The following is a 13,183-nucleotide window of genomic DNA, read 5'->3' on the forward strand; positions in this document are numbered from 1 at the left end:
CTGCGGTAGCAGCCTCCAGCAAAGGAAATCAATCGAGCGCCGATATATCGGTCAACGACTCGTTTTCAAAATATCCTTGGAAATCCGGAGGATTGTCGGATCTTTCGAGTAATCTCGGATACCGAATTTCGATCTACTGTAATTAATTTGCAATAATGATTTCCTCGTCGCTTTTTCTTTTTCTTTTTCTCCATTTCTGACAATTTATCGTTGGCCATCTTTCAGAAATAAAAGACACAGTTTTCGTCTGTGTGCTACATCAAAAAAGAACTGTGCGACCACAGACTCTTCTCTTTATCCAGACGAACCAATATGTTTTCTCGGGTATTTCCTTGATAATGGCGGACAATTCATCACAAAATAGCGCATACGTATCCCACAAACGCTCTTTATTGTCCTTCGCTTGGTTGGTTGCTCGTAAACCCTCCAACAGTGTCCGCACGCTCCGTGGCGGCATATAGTTTCAACGTATGACAGGTTCCAATTAAAACTTTAGAGTTGCCAGCCTGGCATTTCGGTGAAATTATTGCTACGATTACCGTTACTATTGCTGCGTCAAACTGCACCTGGCCGAGCCAATGGATATTCAATCCCATAACGCGGCAACACGATACTCCGACCTGCCCTGCCTTTGTTCTCCTCTCGATTGTCATCTTGGCGTTACTTGATTTCACAACAGCCAACTGAAAATCCTCTCTCCGCTCGATAAAATTTCACGATTCGAAACATAGAAAACCGCCAACATACCGTAAATCTAAATGTCTGTCAGCCAGTTATTTTAGTTTTGACTTTATCCGAAGGAAATCACGTGGAACGCCCCGCGAATCCCGTTTTACGACGTTACAACTCGCCCCGTGCGATAAGAGCGATTCGACGATGACAAGTTAGCGCGTGGCCGTTGTTTACCTAGTAGCAACAAGTATTCTTAAGAATATGCTGGTTCACAGGGTCGCGCTTCTTTATCCGAGACAAAGTGAAGCACGTTTTTCGTACCGGATACGTCCTTTCCACGAAGCGGCGAAACATAATCAAGTTTTCCACGCCATCGGTTCGTTAGCCACCGTCTCTCGATCCCATCTCACAAACTAGACTCTTCCTATTCTCGTTTTTCGAACGCGGTATTCGTTGATCCTCGAAACGAGAAGAAACGTTTTATTCCCAGTCCATATCGAAATAATTTGACGACCTACGCGGAATGTTGAAAACGGTCGTAATTCAGAGCGCGAGATTGCGAGAGCGCAGATTTCGGCCGCGTTATCTGATAACGCGAGGCATGTTTCCTCGCGCGGATCCAATCGAACGCGTATTGAACTCGATTCACGAGCCGAGGGATCGGATAAGCGAGTTCGTTGGTAACTTCCAACTTCATAGATCATCCCGCGGAAATATGATGTCGAATACGCGCCGTTTAAATTTTCGACGATAGACTGGTGCCTGGTCGGCGCGTAACAGCGCCGTTCGCGCGTCCCTCGATCGCATCGATAAGTTCCCCCGATACTGTCGTCCGTAAACTAAAGGAATTATAGCGATATTAACTTGTCATCGTGGATCGCGTCGTCTTTGTGCCGATGGAAAATTCAACGGTTTATTCCCTTGAGTGTTCGAAATGTATACAGATTCACACAGATGTGAATACATTATGAATATATTAATGTCTGTAATATGAAACATTTTGAAAACCGACGTTGTTACGAGATTCGACTATCACGATTATGTTGTATATATATGTATGTAGAAATTACAGTGATATGCAGGGGATGTCTCCGGCGAATATCTTAAAGCGTATCTCTGTCATTCGCCAAGCGTGCGTTAAGTTTTAGCTCGATTTAGTTGCGTTTCAGTTAGATTCGCGGCAAGTTTCGGTCAAACCTAATTACAGAAAGCAAAACGCGGGAGTTAGGTTCCCATTGAGACACGGTCGTTGGATGCTGATTATATTCACTTTGGACTTGGGATAACTTTAAATTAGATATTGGTTAAATCATGGCCAGGTTTCACAGGAAAGACGTGTGTTAGCCATGAAGCGGCCGGGTCGATGAGCACGGTAAATCTTGCGCCTCCGGTTCACTCTGTTTTTAATTAATTGCACGGAACGATTACTTAATCGTGCATCGATTGTTTTGTAATTGACGGCCAGATGAATTGGCTGAACTGGATGAACGCCGGGTGATAAATTAGTAGACACGAGACCCCGAGGTGAAGCACGCGCGAGTTTAAAGCTGCCCTTGTTTAAGCTATATTCATAGCTCATTCCCTGGCTGACGTGTTGCACTTTCACGGGAACGAGCACGGCTTTTTTTTTATACGATCGTGCACTTTCCCTTGAAAAATTACCATGTACCCCTTACGTTCCGGCAAAACGACCTGAGCGAATAATAACCGAGCCGGAGTTGGTCGAAAAATTCAACCCAACGATCTCACGAATTCCACTGGGTTATCTTCTAGCAGGGAATTAAATTTCCATTTATCGAGCGTATTCCCATTTATTTAATCGCGAATATGATTTTAGAGATCGGCTCAAAGGAGATACGATAAAAATGGATTTTCCGTGTTGTGTGTAATTTTAAAGTCGAGAATCATTTATTAAAGTTAGAAAGCAATTCATAAATTTTGTTAAACGCACGACAACCATTTCAGTGACGGTAAACTGTATGTTTCATTATCGTTAATTTGATATTAATCAAAAATCAGATGCATGATATTGTATTATAAAAATAAAAATATAGCAAAAACGATTTTATTTTTTAATCTGGAAAGAGAAGTTATTAACAGCGTTACCTTTATAGGAATATGCAACGACATTCGTGTTACAGAACAAGTGATATATGTTAAACTATTGACCAAAAATAAAGCTTGGAATATTATATTAAAAAAGTAAAAATCTAAAGAATCGTACATTTTATCATCACTAATGATAAATATTCAATAACTTTCGCGTTCTAAGGTAATTACTGCAATTGTTAATGTACCAGGCTTTCGCGAGTACCAAACGAAAGGAATTTTTTAACGAGTTCGATAACATCCAGATAATGGGTTTAACGCGAAAACGCAGGGCTTAACGAGGAACAATGTTTCGTTAAGTTTGTTTGTAGCAAATTTGTCTGGAAGAACGAAACTAATTCGAATTTCGACGGAAGCCGCGACGACCACACCCTCTTCCTTTTATCTTTGAAAGAATGCAGCTGGAGTAACACGCGACACCAAGGGCAGCTACGTGGAATTCATACGCGTCTGAAGACTTTTGACCAGCGCTCTGCTAAAAAATCCATTAATTATAAGCGCCAGGGGCTCGTTCGCGTTTAATTATCGCCGCCCCAACGCGTTCGTTTCGTATCTCTATTTAACGGAGCCGACGATTATTGATGTTCGAAAAATCGTACCGCGAGTGAGAGAGAAGCTCCCGTCTACCCAAAAACCATTCTCCCACCGAGTAGGGTGAAATGTTACGAATTAAAACAGAAGAGACGTGAAATTATCCAAATGCTACGTGAACGTACGACGTGAACAAACGAGCCGATCGAAAGTGGAGAGATACCTTCGTGGCGAGAGTTTTCGAAGCTGGAAAAAGCAGGTAGCGAGGGAGAAAAACGCGCGAGCGAAGACCCACGGCAAAGACGGATGGAAGAAGGGTCGGAAGAAATCGTGGAAAGAATCACGCTGGCTTTTCAAATAAATTCCCGCCTCCGTTTGGTATTTAGCTAGTCTGAAGGACTTAAAATATAAATCTTCTTTCCTACAGATGTATTCTTTCTTTTTTTTTTTTATCAGAAACAACCCTCTTTCGTGATCCATTTTTTTCCCACTGTTATTCGCTATATTTTATAAGAAGAAAATATGAAAATTCCTAAAATGTAATCGAGAAACCAGGTCATGCGGTCCGTTAACACCGTTTCTGCGATGGAAAAGATATCGCCGTCCGACAATTTCTTGCCTAAACAACTCGTTCGCGACTCAGCTGTCGAGACTTCTCGTTCCGGCTTTTATCAGCCCTATAACCAGGTGAGATAAGAACGTTATCTCGACAACCGGCGTAAAGGCGGTGGAACATTTCGCCTGCTTACTTTCAGAGGCGATTCGAAATAAATTTGAAACACTGGCTTTTCTGATCGTCCCTCGGGAACGTTCCACGATCTCCGTTCCACGATCGAATTCTGAGGACAAGGTATCTCGAACAAGGACCCTCAGGATGAAACTGTACAGGCTCTCGAGTGCATGGACATAGTTACGTCGAGACTGCCTCGCTCCCTTCGAGATCCGGCTATTATGTGCCTCGCGATTATTAATTTCCACTTACAATGCCGGCAGGACCTGTCGTGTGTCGATGGTCCTGGTTTCCTGCACGGATCCTCCATGAACACGGGTTCGAGACCTCTTAATTATTGTCGTATTCCACCCTTCTCGCTGCTGCTCCATCTTCAGGAAGCGGTTAGCTTCTCTCGCGTATTATTAGCGTCTAGCTGCCTCCCCTCGTAATCGACTATATTGCATTCGGTATAGTGCTATAATGTACAATTCCAGATTCCTCGCTATTAAGTTTTTACTTGAAATAACGTTGTTCCTTTCAGAAGTGATTCGCTTTCTATTAGATCGTGAGCATTAAATGAGATTTATATTATCGTGCATAAATATTTGTATAGTTCTAAGTTATTCTAAATATACGAAATACACTTCAAATGAGATTCCCTAATGCCAACTTGGCCACTGATATTATCTGAGACAAATTGAACTATTAGTAGATATCGACGGAAGGAGTAGTTGATATTAGATCCGTATGCATTCTAAAAGTTTATATACATTTTGTACAGTGATACGAAGTACGTAGATTTTATACATACATTTTATACATTTTATTATAGGAGGAATCTTGAGTGATGCAAGTATATTTCTTGTTTTAATATAAATCTAGTGGCATTCGATATAAATCGCCTGGCAAGGGATAAAGAATTAACTGTAGAGAAACATTCTTCTACGATAATTTGGAAATGTAGCAAAATTATGAACCTTTTGACGAAATTGTTCCGAGTGTCCAAATACTTATCGATGGTAGCGTATATTTTCTGGTATATCGTTCGTATATATAAAATTCAGTTTGCTAGAGGAACGTTGCCGTTAAACGAAGATCATACGTTATAATCGGCGATGCGATACAAACTGAATTAGAAATGTTTTGATTTTAATTTCGAGATTTACTCTCAGTGTACTGATGTGACTAACTATTGATTAAAAATTTACCGCCATTCAGACGATATTTACAAATCGATAAATACCGATGATTTTCGATATTTTCCACGCTTTGAGAATTTCCAAAATAACGACCCCTTTGACGGGTCGATAATTCGAACAGAAATTACGTTCTCTGTGAATATGGCATTTTTGTTTTCATTGATCCGATCCAGCGTCAATATGTACATCACAATTACACTAATTGGAAAAGACTCGGCTCTCGTTTGATGTTTGAGGAATTTTATTTATCGTACAATTTCGCTAAATCGATCATAGAACGAGATCAGTCAGGTACGATCAAATTAAATTGAACCGCGCACAAACGCATCTCGTAATTGAAACGTCATGTTACCAGTAATAACATAAATTCCACTTTACGATTTTCTGTTATCAAAAATATATTTTCAACGCATGGTATCGTTTAGCCATTCAAACGACACTCTTTCCCAAAACCACGTTATTTTACCTGATCATGAATTAAAAGGCAAATATTAAAATAAAGTCGGTAAAAGAACCTTCATAATTTTCACTCTTCTCGTCTTTATACTCCGATCTTTGAAACTTTCCAAATATCGGAAGAATGCGCTCGCGAGATAATAATTATTTCCGCCGTGGATATCTCCTGAAAACTTTCGCACACTCGAAAATTCTTTCCCCTGGTTGCAACCACTCTTTCAAGAGGCGCATGTTAATTTTGAAAACACGCCGCTTGCGAAAACACGAGCTCGATATTAAACTCAATTTAGAAATTTCTTACCTCCTGCCTTTGCATATTTCGGACTGCAATAGCGCGCTTATGTATATGAAACATAAGCCGCAATGAGACGAAGAAGAATGACCATAGAGAGCGTTTCACATCTGACTGATTAAAGCGACGAGAATTTCTCGGTTATAGTCGCCACGCTCTGAGTCGAATCGAAAATCCGCCTGTTCCACGTGCGAACGATAATTCGATTCAAATGCCAGCCGCCGAATCTATCCAAAATGCGATCATCGACTAGAATCGGATGATCCAGCATTCCTAATTTCGACTTACTTCCAGGTCGATTTGCTTCCGCTTACGCGGATTCTATTTGTATCGCTTTCGATCCGAAAAACGAGATGAATATTCAATCGTCCGTCCGATTCGTCTTATCGAACGTGAAACTTTAACTTTTTAGGATTTTAGAAACGTCTATCGTTCATTTTTATTTCACAGTATTCGAAGCCATGAATTTCGAAGAAGTATACGTGTCTAGTCTTTGACACTATTCGATACACTTAGACCCATCCATTGTAACATAAAGATCCCATCCTTTAAACATTTTTTAACATAATTTGCGGCTTCTTTTTTTTTTTATTCTGATTCGAATTAGAAAAATTTGTTACGACATATTTGCAGAGAATTCGTCCATGAAAGGAATGGGTCGACGAGACACAGAAAGATTCAATCGACTGGGATGCCTATTACACCGATAATTCAGAAGTCGATGAAACGCCTATGCTTTTCTATCAGCCCCGAATCGAATACACTTCGCGGCTGTTATTGATAGAGAACATAAAGTTCGCTGTGGATTATTATCTAAGGGCGCATCTATTACATCGTCATAGATTATAGATTCCTGGGTTCGTGTTCAATTTTCTCCAACTGCGTCATAAATCTCACCTCGAAAATTGAAGGCACCACCATCTCGGTTCGCTTGATCGGCTCGTAGAAGCTTCGCCAAGGAGTCGACTTTTCCTTTTTTCGATTCAGATCTTTTTTCTCCGTTTCTTTTTTTCTCGGTTTCCACCCAAAGTGGAAACTTCTCCTCCTTAAAAAATCCGACATCACTTCGAAAGTCACTTTTCCAGAACCGAACATTCAAACGCGTGTCTCATGCATATTTTTCGATGTTCTTTCATTTCAAGTTGGTTGTTCAAGCGGCACGCGGAGAAATGCAAATTAACCAGGTTCTCGAAACTACGAAGGCGGAAAAGCCCGTGTCTTTTTCGCGGTAATAAAACGTTTTCTTACATTCTTAATCTCCTAATGACTTTCCTCTGGATAATTTGTCTTCTAGATTTGATGTTTTGTTCCTACATAAAATTCTCAATGATTTGATAATTTGGTATTACAGAGAAACTTCACTTTTCTTTAAAAACTCACGTCATTCTAAATTATTGCGAGTTAAATATCATCGTAATGCTCATTTTTAACGTATTAGTCGATTTCAATCGTTCGATTTAACAGTTAACTGTTTCGATGATTTTTAAATCAGTCGCTGAATGGATACTTTCCTGACCACATCTCGTTAATATTATTTATATACATGTCTCATGTAAGACTCACTTCAGGAGCGGACAAAAACGATAAAAGAAATTCATACAAACATGTATTCTATTTAAGCTTGTTTCAATATTATGCTAAACTTTCGTGTTTTGATAATCCGCTACAGAAATTGTTCCAAATGGCTATCCTCGGTCTGTATCGTTCGACATACACTTGGAATTCTTGAAACACTGCGAAATTCTTTGACGCGACGACCATTTGCTTGCGTACAAACCGAGGATTATCATTTCGAGCACCTTCTAGGAAAATAAGCTTTCGCGGATTATCATAATACAACAGTTGCCATAACGTTGAAATAAGGTCAAATAAAATAGAATAATTTATACAAATTTTTTCCATGGTTTCTGTGTTCCCTGTCCACTGCTGAAGTAAGCCCAACATATTGTGGAACAGTTTGTATGATGTTTTACTTTGTATCTCATAAATGTATTTTCCAATTGCTTTTTCTCTGAATAAGTAAACGGCCTGCGAGAACTACGTCGCGAGAATTCGAAAAGGATCAAACAGATTAAATCTCGTTTGAGTCGATTGAGTCTCGTTATGAGAATGCGTCTCAGAAGAAAGTACCGAGAGACCACTCGCCGTTAACGGAATTCCGAGACTCAGTTTTTTTTTGTAGTGGCTGGAAGAAAACCACTTCGGCTAGAACGGCTTCGAAACTGTCGATTCAGGCGAGCTTATCGAGGCAATTAAACTTCTTCCGCGCACGTGACTGCTGAGGAGGAAATCTCCGCGAGGGAATATAGCCCACGACGTTCTCGTCGGCTCGCAAATCGTGATTCCCCAGGATTTCTTACCTCGTGGATTCTGTCGGATTGATGGCCGGGTAAATAGTGGACGGGCTTGGCAGTCGATGGTCGTCGATTCGATCGCGCTCCATCGGCCGAATTAATTGTGAACCATCGTGCACCGTGAATTAATTATAAGAGCCAGCTTCCAGGGCTACAATTTCGTCGGTTTGTTACTCGAAATTGGACGACAGGAAATTCACGGACGTTGAATTTTACATCGAAGCCAGCCTCCACGCACATTTTTCTCAAATTTCACCTGTTATCGTGTTTTCCGAAAGCTTGTTCCGAGGCTCGTTTATTTTACCCGGAGAATCGACCTTATTGCCAACACCATGTTATAACAATAGCAAGTTTCGAAGCGGAGAGTTATGATTTCCCGGAATCAAGCTTCCATTTTGTCCAATATCTATCAAATTACTCTGGCTTTCATGTAGCCAGAAATAAAGGGTTGCGTGTTTTCCCGATACAGTACAATGGTGAGAGTCCGTGTCTCGCTGATTTAGAGATTAAACCGACTGCGGAATTTTATAATAAATCCTAGGGTGCACACGCCTCGAATTTACGATAGCGTGAATTCCTTTTTTTTTTTTATTTTATTCTCCCGATCTCGAGGGCATCCGAGGAACAATAGACACGACGTGTATAAAAAGAGTTGGCACTACAATGACAAACCCCGTCGCGTATCGGGAACGCTTTTCTCAAATAGAAAAGCCACCCGGCGAGTTTTCCCGGGGACGCGGCCAAACGAAACGGCAACGCATCCCAGGCTGAACTTAAAAATGTATGCATGAGCTGGTGTGGCCGAAACGAACGTCTTTCAACGAGGCGAACCACGACCAGGAATCTCGGTTTCACGGAGGTCCGTGGTGGGACACGGTATCCAGTAGCGTATGATAAACGTGGTCGCGAGCTTTATTGTTTCCTCTCCAGGGCTCGTCTTCCCAGTCTATCCTCCTCCGAGTGAGCAAAACGGAACGAACCGGTCGGGTCATCGCACGGAAACGAAGAAAAAAAGGGACGACCAACAGTGGAGACGGAGGAATAGGAGAATAGGTCAGAGGGTGGGGAGGATTCGAGGGGGAAGAGAAGAAGAGGCAAAAGGTGCCTCTAGCGATGCACAGCGTGGGTGAATGGAGCCAGAGAAGGAATCGCATATTCAATCGCGAACGAAAAGAATGTCTTTTGTCGGCGGGGCCGGGTGTGCGATTCCAACAGTAGATTCACATGCCGTTTGAATAACAGCAACCCCTTCCTTCGCTTCAACCTCTCGCCGAATCCTGTCACAGTCTTTCCCCCGATATCTCAGTCACATGTAACCCTTGTTCTTCCTTTTCTTTCTATCGTTAGCCTGTCCCTCCCTGCTTTGGATAGCTGGTTGTCCCCTTCTTGCCGTCTGACTGCCTAAACTGCATCGTCTATCGGAGATCCAGCCCCAAGATCTCTGTCCTACGCTCTCCCCGTTGCTCCTTTCTTCGAGATGCGAGTTGACGCTTCATTTCCCCGATACTCTCCCAGCTGCACTTGCAAACGGCGCGTCCATCGCGACGCGTTTCACCGATCCTCTGAAGCGAAAGTTGTTCTTTATATTCTGTCGGATGATCACGTGTGAGTAAACCGTACGGAATACTTAAACAGCGCAGAGAACTGTCAACGAGGAGCGAGTACATACGTGCTGACAAATATCTGAAAAACGAGACGGGTTGAGATTTTTGTCCGCGAGCAGCGTGGCTTCTGACCGCGCGCGCCAGCGCAATTAGAGGCAGGCCACGAGGTATAAACGACGCGGGTGAAATTCAATTTGGCGTCGGGGGACACAAAGGCGTGACAGAACCCGGTAGAATTTATTACCGCGGTATCCTGGTTCCTATGTACTCGGCACAGCCCTCCGCGAATTAACATTATAATAAGCTAACGTAAATTCGTTTCGACAAACGCCCGGGAATAATCGCGAACACGTTTAACTGGCGTTTCGCATTGATTATTGTGGGTCAACGTGCGACCCGGCTTATATGTATTTACCTTGCAAACAGCCGGACTAACGCTTTGTGCGATGACCCTGCTTCCCGTTCATAAACTTCCACCTACGAATCGTAAATTACTCGCGTAACGTATCGACCAAATGGTCAGCGGCGATAACGCTCCGCGTTATGGAATGAAACTCGCCCAAATCTCGATGCTCCTTCACCGATTCCGGAGACGCAAATTGTCGATAAGCGCTCTGTTCCTCGATTTCTAGTCACTGCTGAGGATTCGGTGAAGTAAGATAATATTAAGAGCACGCCAATATCCCGAAAGCACGAGCAAAATTTCGATTAATAGAACACACCATTCGTCATCACGATCGGTGGTTCGTTCGACAAATAAGCCTCCAAATCGAGCTTCGTGCAATTCGAGCTGGGGCTAGAGCCAGTCGGCGTAAAATGAGTCCGTACGAGGGAACTATCCTCACGCTCACAGTGCGCTGCCTTATTTTCAGCGGCAGATTCTCATCGCCTCACGTCCCGTTGAATCACAAAAGGCGCAGACCCTGGTGTCTGCCTTCGAAAATCGAGAAGCGTCCGACCATAGACCCTTTATCGCCGAAGGAAAGACGATCCTCTCTCGCCTTTCTCTTCCGCCGTTGTTCCCCGGTTCTCCGCCCTGGTATTCTTTCTTGCGCGCTTAATTCGTCCGCTAATGTCCGGATATCTTCTTAATCGCGATGGCTACCTGCAGCGGCTACGAAATTTCCGCGTAACTAACCTAGAACGAGAGCAACGAGACAACGGGAATGGCCACGCGAATGGTCGAAGAACGACGAAGCCAGCGCATCCATGCGTCCTTCTTGTCTGGCAAAAAGCATCGACCACTTTTCCGCTGGAAACTTTCCGAGAAGAAGCTCGTCTCTCCCTTTTCTCTTCTGTTATCCACCTTCTACGCTGGTCTTCTGCAATTCTCTATTCTCCGCTCTCTGTTTGGTCATACCGTGCGTCAGCGAGACTGATAGCACCGACAAAGTTACGCGGACGAAGGGGGATGCCTTTGGACGAAGAAGCTTTCGTTTCCCGGAAACTAAGAACCGTGAGAGAGGGTAGTGGTAGTAACCGGCAACGACTCCGGCGATCTCGTTTACCCTTTATGGCGCTGACTTATATCGCGTCCCAGCGTCCCCTGTAAATTTTCCTTCCGCGACGCTCTTCGTCGACTTTATCTCCTCGCTGGTTCGGGGTTTGCGCCGCGCTCCATTCTTTCCTCTGGTCACGGAACGTCTCGCGTAACTAGCCAGGAGGGCCGTCTTAATTGCGTAATCACGGTGTTTGTGGTCGAACGAGAACCCGAGATTTCGGGGATTTGCATATAGATTGCGACTTAACCGCCTCTCGACGCGCTGGAAAATTTCTCCGGCGACGGGAGCTTCTCCTCTCTCCCTTTCTCTGCAACCTCCACAACGTCCAGAGTTCAACGGTCGAAGATTTTTTAGCAGAGTTGGGATAGGGAAAGGTAGAATGGTAGCGCATTTTGGAAAAATATCGTTGCCACTTGGAATGGAGGGAGGATTTCTGTTTTATCATGATTGTAGGGCAGATAGAATAAAAGGTGGAATGAAAGTGTACATGTAGCTGAATATTGGTACGTCGTTCGCTCTGTTCTCTAAACTCAGCGCGAAGATATTGTTAGTTATCTCGATCGTTAAAAAAATCCTTTACAGGATTCAACGGAGCGAAATTTAACCGAATCTAAAACCAGTAATCGAATATTGTAAATCAAAACCTTGATAACTTTTAAAATGGGAAATTAAAAAATTCATCAAAGAGGTGGACTATAATTTCAGAAATCAGTAAAAAATATATCATATATCGATAAATACCGTAAAATTTTTATTCACAAAACGACCTAATTTAACGTATAGATATGTATCGGTAAATAAACGATGTTCCATTTCATATATTTACCTTGGCTGATTGACCACGAAATTTAATTCCAAAATTTAATTAAAAAAAAATTAAATGGTATTCGATTTATCGTACGATGAATATAAATAATTATTCGACTTCCCTCCGCTCCTTCTTCGCCTGTTCTTTTCCGTTGCCTAACTGGTCGAGCTGTGTAACTTTTATTAATTTGGTTCTGCATCGGTAACAAGATCCTTTCACTTTGTTATCAATAATAAAATCGCGGAGATTGAAATTGTCCAGGCGTCTAGAGATACAAACTTTTTATTGGACGATTCCGGGCGGGAATGAATCGAACCTAAAACAAAATCAATTTGCGTTATTAAACAGTTGATACGGAATTGTCTGTTCACCGGGAAGCCGCTGGAAACGACAACGAGTTGGCTTGATTGATACCAGTAAAGAATATCGCCGAACAATTTATTCCCATTGTCCGATTGTGAAATAATTCGCCAGTTTCAAGGTATCGATGTGCTGGCGCGTTGAAGAGCGATTTTCGTTAAAAAATATACTTCACATTTCGAATGCAAAACACTGAGGAATATTCTTGAAACAAAGTTTGCCGAGATTGGATAGGAAGACCTGTGCCGAAACTAATTGCCTTGGAACAATCTTTCGCAGATTCGGTTTGCGCTCGTACACGCCGAGTAAAAATCGTGGCTCGAAAACGTTTCCATTCGTTGGCGGATCCAAGGTTGAAATATTTTCAAAGAGAACGAAATTTTCTGGAGAGCAGCCATTCGAAGAATTTTTTTAAATCTCTGGATGCGGGAAATCAGATTACTCGTTGTAAACCACATAATACAGAAGCTTTTGCATTCGCGGCGCGGAACACAATTTTAAATTACCGAAGGAGATTATTTTCCGTAAATTGTAGAAGTACGATGCATAATGCAACCGACAAATTATAAATTGCTAGCATGCAG

Source organism: Bombus impatiens, unplaced genomic scaffold (assembly GCF_000188095.3).
Source record: "Bombus impatiens unplaced genomic scaffold, BIMP_2.2 scf_1002, whole genome shotgun sequence".
Lineage (NCBI taxonomy): Eukaryota > Metazoa > Arthropoda > Insecta > Hymenoptera > Apidae > Bombus > Bombus impatiens.